Source organism: Leuresthes tenuis, unplaced genomic scaffold (assembly GCF_036924035.1).
Source record: "Leuresthes tenuis unplaced genomic scaffold, fLeuTen1.0.hap1 SCAF_6, whole genome shotgun sequence".
Lineage (NCBI taxonomy): Eukaryota > Metazoa > Chordata > Actinopteri > Atheriniformes > Atherinopsidae > Leuresthes > Leuresthes tenuis.
The window spans coordinates 31,499,650-31,515,342 of NW_027325360.1; the positions used below are offsets into that span (position 1 = coordinate 31,499,650).

The 15,693-nt window shown below is 43.8% G+C and overlaps 1 non-coding gene across 1 annotated transcript; it reads left to right on the forward strand.

The window, feature by feature from the left end:
• Positions 1-14,495: 14,495 nt before the first annotated feature.
• Positions 14,496-14,611, forward strand: LOC140310817 (U5 spliceosomal RNA). Its single transcript, XR_011916852.1, has one exon. It is a non-coding gene; the product is annotated as a U5 spliceosomal RNA (small nuclear RNA).
• Positions 14,612-15,693: the final 1,082 nt, after the last annotated feature.

Here is a 15,693-nt window from a genome sequence, read left to right on the forward strand (position 1 = left end):
AACGCTACCATCCGACGTGAAAGATCAAGAGCTCGGGCATTCATGAGAAGTAGCGAGATTCTTATACAGAGAATTAACCGTGACTTGGCCGTGATTTCGAAGTAAAGTAAATGTGTGTATATATATATAAGTAGATATCTTAACCCCTCTTAGCCATTCTCAATTCTGTGTAAAGATGGATAATCAAGCAGGCAGAGCTGTGCCGGCTGTAATATCCGAGGCTGTGGGAAATTTGGAAAACATACACATACCGGTTCATGTGTGGGATTACTTTACACCACTGGAGTATGCGCTCCTTAATATCGATTATCAATCATCTCCTATGAATATTGAAGAAGATGAAAATGGTCAAATTGATGTGTTACATGAATTAGAATCATCAGTCCTGAATTTAAACGGGCCTCCGCCACCCGGCCCGAGTTTACAAAATGAGTCATCAAAACCAGCTCCTTGTGTCACATCACTAGAGACAGCCTCAGCGATTAGTGCTTCTCAATCTTCAGCATCAGACACAGCCTCATCAAATCTGAATTCTTTACCTTCTCCAGCTGCAGCAGAGCAAACTCTGCAGCATGGTAGGGGGGTGAATCAGGAGAACGTAGCCGTCCCTGAATTAGAATCGTCAGTCCTGAATTTAAACGGGCCTCCGCCACCCGGCCCGAGTTTACAAAATGAGTCATCAAATCCAGCTCCTTGTGTCACATCACTAGAGACAGCCTCAGCGATTAGTGCTTCTCAATCTTCAGCATCAGACACAGCCTCATCAAATCTGAATTCTTTACCTTCTCCAGCTGCAGCAGAACAAACTCTGCAGCATGGTAGGGGGGTGAATCAGGAGAACGTAGCCGTCCCTGAAACGAGTCGGAGAGCTACACCTCAACCGATTGAGCGGGAACGCTACAATTGTCTTGAAATAAGACGTCCCGTCACAATACCGCGTCCGTGCCCTGATAGAATGCCCAACATCGCTGAGTTCACTTCAGCTGTTATGAGCAATCTTATTGAAGTGGCAGAAACAGCGCGATCACACGCCAGATGTAATGATGTCGTCCAGCTAGAATTAGTAGGTGAGAGTATTTCTCAACATATTACCGTTTCTGTCACAAATGAGTCTGATGTAATCCTGAAAGCCTTTCTGGACTTTTTAGACGAGTTAACTCAATCGAACGCAGAGATTGCCTCTGATACTAACATGGAGTTAGTCCTCCAGGTAGTAAGAAACCCTACAGGGGGCGCCAAACGGAAGGCTTCAAAAACCTTAGAATGCGAATTAATCCATAAGAAAAAACGTCACTTGTACATTACAGATAACTGTGACAATCAGCTCTGTTTCGCCATCAGTCTCGCGCACGTCTCCGGTTCTAAATTTACCGATAGTCAGGCTTCGGCCCAGGCGAGAGAGTGGCAGCGTCAGGCAGGGCTGACTGATCAGACGCCTGTGTCTTTCGGTGATGTTGGAAAATTCGAAAAAATCCTAAACAGAAAAATTGTGGTGTTTCACAGAACCAAGGGTGATCGAGCTCTGTGTAAATTTGAGACTGATTTCAGAGATCGATCAAGCCCTCTCTTTCTGTTATTACTCCAAAACCATTACTATGGAATAAAAAACCTCAAAGGATTTTTAGGGTCGAAGTACATTTGCGAGCACTGCTACACCAGTTACAATGAGCCACACTCACACTACTGTCCTGGTTACTGTCCTGTGTGTTGCGACTCGTCATGTACAAATCAAGAGCTCAGTCCTGTATTTTGTGGCGATTGCAACAGAAGCTGTCGTAACTCGTCGTGCTTCAACAGACACAAAGAACCTCGTGAGAGACCCCAAGCCAGAATGCAAGTGAGTCATTGTGATCTGATTAAAAGGTGTCCGACGTGTAAGAGATTTTATCGCGTTGCGATGACTAAGGTAAAAACCCCCCACGTGTGTGAAGGTTTAAAATGTAAAATCTGTGGTGAGAAACTGACCCTCGGTTCTACATCAACTCTCGGTGGATATCAGTGTTACATTCAGCCTACCAGCACCGACGAACGGCTTGACGAAAAACTGATCTTTTATGATTTTGAATCCTTAGTCGGTCAGAACGATGTGCATGTCCCCTTTCTGGTCTGTGCAAAAACGCTGAAAGGTGTGGAGTGGTCTGCCTACGGGTTGGATTGTGTCAAGAAATTCCTCCTCCGTTTCAGGAGACCACGCTACCGTGGATACACGTTTATTGCTCACAACGGACGAGGTTATGATAGTTATCTAATCCTTAACGTCATGGTGCAACTAGGTATGAAGCCCTCTCTCATCACACAGGGGAGTAAAATTCTCTGTTTTACAGACTGTGATTATGGTTTGAGATTCATCGATAGTCTGTCCTTCCTGGCTATGAAACTGAGTATGATGCCGAAAGCGTTAGGTTTCAGTGATCATACCAAAGGTTTCTTTCCCCACAGATTCTCTTCAGAGCAGAATTTGAAATATGTGGGGCCTTTTCCTTCACCGAGTTACTACTCTGTAGAACTCATGAGCCCCAGTGAGCAGGGAGAGTTCTACAGATGGTACGATGGAGTTTGTAAAGGCACCTTTAACTTTCGTGAACAGAGCATGCTTTACTGCAAAAATGATGTAGATATACTGTTCAAGGGGTGTGTCAAATTCCGCGAGCAATTCTTTAACGAGACGCGCGTGGACCCCCTGAAATGCATCACGATCGCGTCGGCCTGTATGAAGGTTTTTACCGCCAACTTTCTGCAGCCTAAAACCCTGGCCATACCTTCACCCGTTGATTACAGTCAGCAGAGTAAGACCTTCTCAAACGCATCCATCCAGTGGCTGGAGTGGTTAGCGTTTAGCAGAGGGATTGAGATTAGCCATGCGTTAAACACAGGGGAAAAAGGAATCGGTCCTTATCACGTAGATGGGTATGCGGAAATTGACGGTGTGAGGGTAGCTTTTGAGTTTTACGGCTGTTTCTTTCACGGCTGCCCCATCTGCTATCAGCCTCAAGACACATGTCCGCTGAGGAAGGAGCCGTTTGAAAAGTTCTATGCAGAGACCCATGAGAGAGAGAGAGAACTTCAGTCAGTGTACGGTCTTCGTCTGCATATCATGTGGGAGCACGAGTGGACTGAGATGAAAAAGTCCCATCCGGAGGTGATTGAATTTCTCAAGAGCTTTAACGCCCCTGAACCTCTCTCTCCAAGACAGGCACTGTACGGTGGTCGGACCTGCGCACTCAGGTTGAGGTACAGTGCGGGGGTAGATGAAACTGTGCACTACGCTGACTTTACATCTCTTTACCCCTATGTAAATTGCAGCTTTCCTTACCCTCTCGGCCATCCCAGAATCATCTGCAGAGATTTTGATGACCCTGACAGCTACTTTGGTTTCATAAGAGCTGTTGTTTATCCTCCGCGTGGGCTGTTTTTCCCAGTTTTACCTTACAAGTCATCTCACGGAAAACTTGTATTCACTCTCTGTCGCACCTGTGCTGAAATGAATAACCAGGCAGGTGCGTGCAGCCACAGCGATGAGGAGAGAGCACTAACAGGTGTGTGGGTGAGTGTGGAGTTTAGCAAGGCGTTAAAGCTTGGTTATCGCCTTGCTAAAATCACTGAGGTGTGGCACTTTGACAGGACCAGTAGCTCAATCTTTGTAGACTACATACACACATTTCTTAAGGGTAAACAAGAGGCTTCAGGATATCCCGCAGACGCAGTTGATGAGGAGAGTAAGCAGAGGTACGTCAGAGATTACAAACTCCATCAAGGTATTCAGTTGGATACCAGCAAAATAGAGGTGAACCCTGCTAAAAGACAGGTGGCTAAACTGTGTCTGAACAGTTTCTGGGGGAAATTTGCGCAGAGAAGCGACCTCCATCAGACCACCATCGTCACAGACCCGAATGAATTTTTTAATTTCATGTTCTCGGGTAAATACAAGATAGCCTACTTCCACTTTCTAAACCCTGACATGTGCATGTTGCAGTGGACTTACAACAAACGGTGCATCGCTCCACCCAACAAGGTAAACAATGTATTCATTGCAGCATTTACCACCGCATATGCACGTTTAAAACTGTACAGCTGTCTGGAAGTAATGCAGGACAAAATTCTCTACATAGACACAGACAGTCTGATCTATGTGGTGAAAAAAGGTGAGACTCCACTGAAACTGGGAAACTATCTGGGGGATTTGACCGACGAGCTGGGAGGTGACACAATTCAGGAATTTGTTGCAGCAGGACCCAAGAGTTACGCCTACCAGACCAGAAATCAGAAAAAAGTATCGATGCGCGTTAAAGGCATCACTAAGACGCATGAATGCAGCGAGAAGGTCAACTTTGACAGCGTCAAAGAGTTAGTGGAGGGATACTTGGCTGACTCCAGAGAAACAGTGATCGAGACCCCTCAGCGTACCATCAGAAGAGATAAAAAGGGGTTTCTGTTAAAAAATGTGACATTCCAGAAAAAGTTCCGGGTGGTGTATGACAAGAGACGCCTTTTTCCTGACGGTACAACTCTGCCTTTCGGTTATTAAGGTATTAAGGTGGTTAAGAGAGGGAAAAAAAAAATAAATAAAAATGCCGCAATTTTCTGATATGAAGGAGATTGATTTTGACCCCAGACTAAAGACTCCTTTTTCATGTCTGATTGTGGGGCCCAGCGGATGTGGAAAATCATTTTTTGTTAAAAGTGTTTTAAAAAAGTGTAACCATGTGATGGATGTTGTACCGGATAATATTGTTTGGATTTATACCTCTTTCCAACCACTGTATGCTGAACTGCAGCGGTTGAATAAAAACATCAAATTTGTGGAAGGATTGCCTCATTCTTTTGAAGATGAAAATCTGTTCCCTCCTGATCGTAAGCACTTGGTTATTCTGGACGATGTCATTTTTCAGGCTTCAGACCATCCTGAAGTGGTAAAAATTTTCACTCAGTACAGACATCACAGAAATATGAGTGTCATGATGTTGACTCAAAATGTATTTCATCAAGGGAAATACAGTCGCACCATCAGCCTGAACAGTAACTACCTGGTGCTGTTTAAGAATCCCAGAGATAGATTGCAGGTGAATATACTAGCCCGTCAAATCTTCCCCTCAGAGAAAGCTATTTTTCTGGAGAGCTTTGAGGACGCCACCAGAGAGCCGCACGGGTATTTAATCGTCGACCTGACCCACTCATGCCCAGAACAATACAGACTGAGAACGGGTTTACTTCCTAGTCAGTGGCCAGTTGTCTATGTTCCGAAAGCATAGTAATTTATCATGTCAGCCCGTATAAAAAGGAATGCTCCGTTACTCCGAGCTCTGTACCACGCCACACCTCAGAAACGTAAGGACATTCTCGGCCATTGTTCACCCGACTTTCTTAAAGCTTTGTGTGAGATTGCTCTGAATATTTTAAAGGGTAACATTAAGCTATCCCCTCCCCAGTATCGGAGTTTGAAAAAGCAAAAGAAAGTTATCAGACTGCTGGCTGATAAGAGAACCGGTTTAAAACGTAAGCAGCTGGCTCTCAAAAGTCAAGGAGGAGGGTTTATTCTCCCCATCCTAACGGCTCTTGCACCCGTAATTGGGGATCTAGTGGCCGGAATCGTTAGAAGATAAGATGTCGCTCAGGACAGCACAAAAGATGTTTCTCATCTCACCTCATCAGTTCAAACACTTGAGTCAGTCAGAGACTTCTATCAGACAGACGGCGGAGGATGATTTGGATAGTAAAATGAGAGCGATACTCGACGAGTCAGGAATGACCTCTTATGAAAAAATTAAGAAATACGACGCCCTGCTGCAAAGATACCTCACCCTAATCAAGCAAGGTCAGATGGAGGAGCCGCGGATGACTGTGACTCTTCAGCGAAACAATCTTAATGATCCAATACCTGAATCAGATTCCCGTGAGACGGATCGTGTTCACGAGCCCGATCAGCTAGAATTGGATGCAACGGCGAGTGAGGTATTAAAAATCCTTCCAAAGCGCGATCGCAGAAATGGTGAATACATCTTGAGGAAATTATCTGAGAGAAATGGCTGGACCACCAGAGGAGAATTTGTTTATCAGGGGCAGGTTGTGAGAGGATCACATTTGGTTGATTTACTTAAAAACCTTCTGCTCCCTTTTAAAAGAAAAGCCCAAACCATGCAACCAGCAGGCTGGACAAGTTTTCTCAATGTTCTGAATGAACTGAACATACCTTTATCCTCTGTGAATAATCCGCAAGCCCGTGAACAATATCGTCGTCTCAAAACAGAGTCGAGCGGAATAGAGAAAATACCATCTGTAAAACCGAAGAAGAAGATAACCCTCTCCCCACATTTTTTAAGATCTGGACATGGTGAGCGAGACGAGGCTGTAGATGAACATAGTCTGCATAAAAAGATAAAACCTCCGCGCTGGGTTACCTTTTCACCATAAATTTCTGTAAGAAATGAATAAAATGATACCGTCATTTGTTCTCAATAAAAAATTTTTATTGATTCCAATTTTCAGAGTCTACAGAGTCATCACTTTCATGCATTCACAATTTATAGCACTCTTTGAACATCTGTAAAGAACAGGCTCCGTGATGAAATGAGGTAGCACTGTGCTTTCTGATGCATCTCTGATATTTTTTCACAAAGTTAGATACCATCACATCATTTTTAAGAACATCGTCACTGTAGGAGGATAATACTTGCTGCAGAGACATTCCGCACGCCCGGTGGCAGAGGTAATAAACGCACTGCTGACCGCACACGGTGGACAAGGTGTTCTGAAGTTGGCGATTATGGTACGTTATCTTCAGGGATCGGTCTTTCAGAAATGACACAATGTCTGAGGGGTAGTGAGAAAAATCTGGCGGTAGCCCGTAAGAGTCGAAAAAGGTGGCTTGACCGTTCTCCTCCAGAGTCAGAGCTAGCCAATGCTCCCCAGGCATGTGAGAAGGATGTGTGTTCACAATGAAGTAAGCCGGCTTTGTAAACGTTTGTGTGAGCAAGGGGAGTTGGTCACTAGCCCACACGCCACAAAATAGGTCACCCAGTAGATGGTGCAACAGGCTCTCCAGTTGGTGGTTATTCATGCTTACTCTTTTAATAATAGTCCACCAGCACCTGTCTTCTTGAGTTGATCTCCAAAATGGAATCGTAACATGCGTAGACAATGAGGGTTGTGGTGTGAGGTAGCGGAACTCTAAACCTCGCCTCCAGTCTTAAATTCCCATTAGAAACAGGTGACAAGGCGTCGCTATCCTCACCAGGATTGAGATTAAAGATAAACAGCGAGTAACCATTGTTAAATTCTTCACGTGTGATACTCAGAGGGAGATCTTTTAAATGACGACCTGTCGCTGTGAACAAATTGTAAAATTCCCGGACTGAAATGCCTTGGTTGAACTGAGGCTGGAACGCCTTGGCGGGAACTTGTTTACCATCCTGACAAAGAGCTAGATACTCTATATCCATATGTTTAAAGTTGAAGGGTGACAAGTCCCTTCTTCCCGTGAATGCCTCGTGGTGCACCATACCTAAAACAATATATTTAGGCATCGCTCCCAAAAAGAGATTCTCCTGATTGCATATCCTCGAATTTTCAGGGATGGAGTATGTTTTTACATTCACTCGTGACAGTGGGTAGAGAGCGTTTCCTCTCATTAAGGCCGATGTGTGGCCTAAACGAACAGCGGGGGAGACGGAAACTTTTTTGATAAAAAGAGAGGCTCCTAATATCATTAATCGGTAAGTCGAGTCTCTGGTTCCCATGAGATAGAAGGCCTCACTGGCTCTGGTTAGTTTAACTCTCATATCCACAGAGTTCAGCAGGAGCCTTTCGCAGAAAAAGATATCCCCATGGAGGGGGCCCAATAGGTGTACTTCTCTGGAATTAGCTGTACAGAGAGCCCTCTGGTTTAGCCCTAGTAAACTAGGGTGATCGACACTACACCCGTAGCATGATTCAATCATAAATTTTTTGATGGTCTCGTTCAAGAGGTGTATCACTGCAGTTTTCACAACTTTGATGAAACCTGAGGGGACCCATCCATCAAACTCGTCCTCACCCTCTCCTCCGGCATCCTGAGTGTGTGCAGGGGACCCCTGGCCTGGTGGAAGCTGAGAGTCCTCCATTTCGTTAGATTTAGCTTCCTCCGTTGTTACGGCCACGGTGGATCCTATCGGGTAGAGCGTTAAGCAGCGGTCATCAGGCGCCGAGTTTGAGAACTCGATCTCGAGAGAAGAGGAGGAGTTGGAGGAGAAGAAAGACTCAGACGAAGTCGCTGGTGAAGGAGGGTGATACGGCTCCAGGTAGTATCTGTCGCTGTCTGGTGATCCAAACTGCGGTGATGTGGATGTTGAAGAAGGACTCCCTGTATGCACCAATAGCGACGGAGAAGCATTCTCCAGATCGCGGTCAGCGATCTCCTCGCACAATGTCTTCTGGACGCTAGTTCTCATCCTGTTCCTCGTGTTGATCGGTGTATGACCTGTGCTGGAGTGTGTCCTTATAAACCTGAAGGGGGTGTGGTTATTGAGGTTGAGGAGGAGGGTTCTCAGCGGAGGGAGGTCTACACAGCCAGGGTTTTCTTGACTGCTAGAATCTCACCCCAGTTCTGTCAACTGCGGAACAGCGTGGAAACTCGATCCGCTATATCATTCATCTTCTCCACCCAGGCTGCATGAGGTATTGCTAACAGCGTCCTAAACACACCACAGTCAGAGTTATAGCACTCAAGAACAAAAAGATCCCCGTCTTCATTCTCATTAGATTTCCGGTGGCTTGCACGGAAGAACCAACGGCCTGTAACGCCTGTTTTCGATTGCCACACAGCAGTGAAAACCATCCTTGTTTTGGCCAGCTCAGCATCATCCAGAGGATTCCTCAGTCTCGGACTCTCCAGTCTCGGCCGTTTGGCTGCAGACGTTGCCGGGATTTCTTCGGGTTCTTCTTTCACTGTTAACACCTCCTCAGCCGAGCCCATGCCTCCTTCTCTATGACGCGGTATCGCTAGTTTCAACACTCCCCAGTCGTTGGAAGTTAGCATACCCACAGTGGTCAGAGGTCCCGGCTTCTCACCACCCTCGTCAAGCTGATACAGACAGAGGTCACCTGTTTCATACATGAACACATAGCCCCATCTTCCCCGCAGTCCATAAGGCTCCAGTGACCATTCTTCCCGTAGAGACACGGGCGGCGGTTGCTGCGTTCTGCACAGAAACACCATCCTTTTCTTGGGAGCATTAGGTACCAAGGGCTGATCTTCAATTATCGTTACCGGAGTCTCACAAATGAGAGACCGCAGAGCACACGTCCTCTCCGGGGCCTGCGTAGATTTATCCTCTACACTCACTCTGCTTCTTGTCCTCGGCATCTTGAATCAGCTATCTTTCACCCCAAAGTCGTTCTCTACACACTGACTGTCTCAGGGTTTTTATCCTTTACTCGAAACACCTCCCCTGTCCACCCATTGGCCCTCAAACCTGGGGGTCGAACAATACCCCACCCCACACATCTAATTATTTTCCCATCTTTACCTTACAGGGACCGGTCTTTGAAGCTGTTAAAATGCTGACCGCTTCTACAACTTAACCTTTTCTATTAACCCTAACCCTTTCTCTTATTTAAACATTCAACTAATATATTTCTCACAACCTCCTGACTTTAGCTGTAATCATTCTTAACCCTAGCCATAAACTCCCCCTTCCTTCCTTAGATCTCTTCAACAGATGGCTAATCTATGTCAAACAGAGGTCACACGTCAAAATAGCTTGATCGATCGATAAGAGGTCAAAAGTCATATCCCCAGATGTCAGCAAACGGATGTCAAACAAAGGTCACCTGTCATATTAATTTGATTGATCGATAAGAGGTCAGAGGTCACCTGTCAAAATGAGTTTGAATAAAGGTGTCCTTTTATTTCTCTCGCATTTGATGATGTATAGTCGGGCATTCTCACCCTTTCTCATCAGCTTTTTGCAAATTATGATCTGACATTCACACCTACTTGCAGTCGAACAGCTCTGCTCCCGCTTTTGATTATGTTTGGTTGGATATTCGAACCTTTTCTTAACTTCTTTTTACATATTTTGGTTGGACGTTCACACCTTCTTGTAGCCGAACACTTCAGCTCCTGCTTTTGATGATGTATGGTTGGGCATTCACACCTTTTTTTTGCCCATTTTTCAGGAATTATGGGTGGACATTCACACCTTGCAGCTGAACACCTCCTATCCCACTTATGCTCATGTGCGGTTTGATTTTCGAAAAGTTTCTTTCATGTTTTCTAGCAATTATTGATGGACATGTAGACCTTCTTGCAGCTGAACACCTCCGCTCCCGCTTTTGATCATACATTGTCAGGCATTCGCACCTTGTCTTACCCACTTTTTACAAACTTTAGTCGAACAGTCACACCTTTTTGCAGCCGAACACCACCTCTCCCGCTTTTGATGATGTATGGTCCAGCATTCTTACCTTTTCTAACACATTCTTCAGCAATTATGGTCGGACATTCACACCTACTCAGAGCCGAACACCTCCGCTCCCGCATTTGATGGTGTATAGTCGGGCATTCTCACCCTATCTCATCAGCTTTTTACAAATTATGATCTGACATTCACACCTGCTTTTGATAATGTATTGGTAGGCATTCGCACCTTTTTTTTACCCATTTTTCATGAATTATGGGTGGACATTCACACCTTCTTGCAGCCGAACACCTCCTCTCCCGCTTATGATCATGTGCGGTTTGATATTCGAAAATTTACTTTCTTGTTTTAAAGCAATTATTGATGGACATTCAAACCTTCTTTTTGATGGTGTATAGTCAGGCTTTCGAGCCTTTTCTTTCCGGTTTTTACAAACCATGGTGGGACTTTCACACCTTCTTGTAGCCGAACACCTCCGCTCCCGCTATTGATTGTGTACAGTCGGGTATTTTAACCTTTTCTTACCCGCTTTTTACCAACTATGGTCGGACATTCACACCGTCTTACAGCGGAACACCTCTGCTCCCGCTTTTGATGGTGTATAGTCGGGCATTCGAACCTTTTCTTACCCGCTTTTTACAAACTATGGTGGGACATTCAAACCTTCTTGTATCCGAAAACCTCCGCTCTCTCTTTTGATCATACATTGTCGGACATTCGCACCTTTTCTTACCCGCTTTTTACAAACCATGGTCGGACTGTCACATCTTCTTGTAGCCGAACACATCCGCTCCCGCTATTGATTGTGTACAGTCGGGTATTTTAACCTTTTCTTACCCGCTTTTTACCAAGTATGGTCGGACATTCACACCTTCGTACAGCGGAACACCTCCGCTCCCTCTTTTGATGGTGTATGTTCGGGCATTCAAACCTTTTCTTACCCGCTTTTTCCAAACTATGGTCGGCTATTCACAGCTTCCTCTCCACCATACTTGTATGGTGGGATATTCACACCCACTTGCATCCGAAGACCTCCCCCCCAAATTTTGTTGATATTTAGTCGGACATTCGCACCTTACCCGCTTTTGGCAAACTATGGCCTTCTTGCAGCCAAACACCTCTGATCTCGCTTTTGATGATGTAAGGTTGGGCATTCAGACCTTGCTTCACCTGCTTTTCACCAAATATAGTCGGACATTCACACCTTCTTGCAGCCGAACACTTCCGCTCCACCTTTTAGTGTTCTATCACACCTTTTTTTCACCGCATTTTATACATTATGGTCGGAAATTTTCAACCACTCTCATCCGAAGGCCTCTCCTCCCGCTTTTGTTAATATATTTGAACTTTAGTCGGACATTAACACCTTCTTGCAGCTTAACCACCTCCGCTCCCTGTTTTGATCATGTATGGTCTGGCAATACTACCTTTTCTTACCCATTTGTGAGTAATTATGGCTGGACATTCACACCTACTTGCAGCCGAACACCACCTCTCCTGCTTTTGATGATGTATGGACCGGCATTCTTACCTTTTCTAACACATTTTTCAGCAATTATGGTTGGAGATTCACACCTACTCACAGCCGAACACCTCCGCTCCCGCATTTGATGGTGTACAGTCGGGCATACAAACCTGTTCTTACCCGCTTTTTACAAACTATGGTCGGACATTCAAACCTTCTTGTAGCCGAACACATCCACTCCTGCTTTTGATGATGTATGGTTGGGCATTCGAACCTACTTTTTGCCCGTTTTTCATTAATTATGGGTGGACATTCACACCTTGTCGCAGCCAAACACCTCCGCTCCCTGTTTTGATCATGTATGTTTTGACATTCGCACCTTTTCTCACCTGCTTTTTACTATTGTCGGCCAATCACAGCTTCCTCTCCACCATACTTGTATGGTAGGAAATTCTCACCCACTCTCATCCGAAGACCTCTCCTCCCGCTTTTGTTAATATTTAGTCGGGCATTCGAACCTTTTCTTACCCACTTTTTACAAATTATGGTCGAACATTCACACCTACTTGCAGCTGAATACTTCCGCTCCACCTTTTAGTGATGTATGGTTGGCATTTGCACCTTTTGTTACCCTCTTTTTATACTGATTGCTGAAGATTAAGTTGTTCTTTCTCAAACTACAATTTTTTTTTAATTGTTGAAACTTGATTTGAAGTGGATAAATAAGGAGGACAAACAGTTTTAAGTCACGCTGATAGAAGAAATTAATTTTATAGCAAAATCTGTATTTCGTCATATGTCGAGAGATGCTTATTGCTGAAGAAGTTCTTTCACATTCTACAAAGTACAACGTTGTTTATCGTTGAAACTTGATTAGACATGAATAAATATGAAGGACAAAGCAGTCTTAACTTGGTTTGAGTTAATTAATTCGTTTTATAGGAGAATCCGAATTCGTGCTTATTTTCGGATTCCTGAAGAATGAGTCTGGTTCTTTCTCATAATACAAAGTATGTTGTTTATTGTTGAAACTTCATCAGAAGCGAAGAAATAAATGAATGCCTATCAACAAATGTGGGATCTAAACTCTACTGCTTCCTCTAAAATAATTTCTTTTCTCAATTCAGAAATGTGTGTGTGTAAGTCACAACACCCGTGACACCAAAACGGCTTTCTTTTCTCTCTTTTCTCTACACTCTGCACTATGAGCACACACACCAAATCAGAAAGGCTTTTTTCTCTCTTTTCTACATTATGGACTGTGGGGACACAAAACCGCTCTCTCTTTTTTTTTTTGATTGTGTGCCAGGGCGTTGTCTCACGTATTAGATTATGCTTAAGATACGAATGGGTTTATCAGTCACATCAGAATCCATACATACTGATCCTCCCGTAATAAAATGGTCGGATCTTATCAAACACACTTTGTTTCTTGTGACAATCAAGTCAGCGAAACAGCGTATACACGTCAAGAAACTGAATCAAGTTTGCCACAAGAACTCATAAGTTTGGCAGTATTGCTCTGCCGTCAGCAATCATACACCCATTTTATTTTCGTGAGACGTGCAGGCACCTGTTCATCTACTGTTCTATCACTATGAATTAGTTTATCTATTATCAATAAGGATACTTCTACAACTACTATCAAAGTATGTCCAGACTTCTTATGTTGTCAGTTGCTATATATGAATAAGTGGGTAGCTACTGACAAGCATTAAGCATGTCACACAGCCCAAACATATAACATTTCAGGACACACCACACAGTTAACAACCACAGTGAAGTGTCAAAGCCCAAACATTCAACAGGACACTTACACAACACATTCAAATCAAACAGTCAGACAACATACAAGAACATATACCCCAGCCGGCATTGCTCCCTGCCTATTTTCCTACAGCTCACTATGTGTGCGCACACCTTTATTCACAAACTCTTCAACTTATACTCTTTTACCGAAGCTGCTACAGCTCGATTGGCCGAATACCCTTAGATCCTATTTCGGTGAATTTGACATCTGCCTTACATGTAACAGATTAGCGGTTTAGCAGTTTTAATTTAGTTTGAGTGAAGGAATTCATTTTATAGCAAAATCCGAAATCGTGAAGCACTCATGAAAGTAAGCTTATTCTCGGATTCCTGAAACTTTAGATTTGCTCTTTCTTTTACTGCAAAGTACAACGTTGTTTTTTTTGTTTAAATCTTTCTAGACATGGTAAATATGAACGACAAAGCAGTTTTAACATAGTTTGAGTGAAGGAATTCATTTTATAGATAAAATCCCAAGAGTCTGCAGAGAAAAGAGAGTGAATGCGAAGTAGACTTTAACACGGCTATGGGAGCGAGCCGAGTGTCGGCTAACCGGGAGAATTGCTTGAAAGAAACGCGACACCGAATGAGCGGTCAGAACAAAGCCTCAATACGGGATTCTCGTGGTGTTTTTGTTGCTGCCTTGTCTTTTGCATAGAGTAAAAGACAAGGCAGCCATCGAATAGGGCCCGATTGTTCCTACTTGGTCAGCCGAGGAGCAAGGGGGGGGGGGGGGGGGGCAAGCGTCTCAACCAAGCAAAGCTCACCATGGGGAAGGTGGCTATACCAACTAGCCTGATGCCCTGCTCCCGCAGTGACGGATAATCGTACTCTGGTTTCTCTTCATAACATACAAGTCTTTCGCCTTTTACTAAAGACTTCCGTGGAGAGCAGCACTAATGAGTTGTTTCTATTATATTACCGGGAGTTGTGTAAGTGTCCTGTTGAATGTTACATGTTTGGGCTTTGACACGCTTCACTGTGGTTGTTAACTGTGTGGTGTGTCCTGAAATGTTATATGTTTGGGCTGTGTGACATGCTTAATGCTTGTCAGTAGCTACCCACTTATTCATATATAGCAACTGACAACATAAGAAGTCCGGACATACTTTGATAGTAGTTGTAGAAGTATCCTTATTGATAATAGATCACTAATTCATAGTGATAGAACAGTAGATGAACAGGTGCTTGCACATGTCTCACGAAAATAAAATGGGTGTATGATTGCTGACGGCAGAGCAATACTGCCAAACTTATGAGTTCTTGTGGCAAACTTGATTCAGTGTCTTGACGTGTATACGCTGTTTCGCTGACTTGATTGTCACAAGAAACAAAGTGTGTTTGATAAGATCCGACCATTTTATTACGGGAGGATCAGCATGTATGGATTCTGATGTGACTGATAAACCCATTCGTATCTTAAGCATAATCTAATACGTGAGACAACGCCCTGGCACACGATAAAAAAAAAAAAAGAGAGAGAGCGGTTTTGTGTCCCCACAGTCCATAATGTAGAAAAGAGAGAAAAAAGCCTTTCTGATTTGGTGTGTGTGCTCATAGTGCAGAGTGTAGAGAAAAGAAAGCCGTTTTGGTGTCACGGGTGTTGTGACTTACACACACACATTTCTAAATTGAGAAAGGAAATTATTTTAGAGGAAGCACTAGAGTTTAGATCCCACATTTGTTGATAGGCATTCATTTATTTCTTCACTTCTGATGAAGTTTCAACAACAAACTTTGTATTATGAGAAAGAACCAGACTCATTCTTCAGGAATCCGAAAATAAGCTCTATTTTATGAGTTATGCACGAATTCGGATTCTCCTATAAAACGAATTCATTAACTCAAACCAAGTTAAGACTGCTTTGTCCTTCATATTTATTCATGTCTAATCAAGTTTCAACGATAAACAACGTTGTACTTTGTAGAATGAGAAAGAACTTCTTCAGCAATAAGCATCTCTCGACATATGACGAAATACAGATTTTGCTATAAAATTAATTCCTTCTATCAGCCTGACTTAAA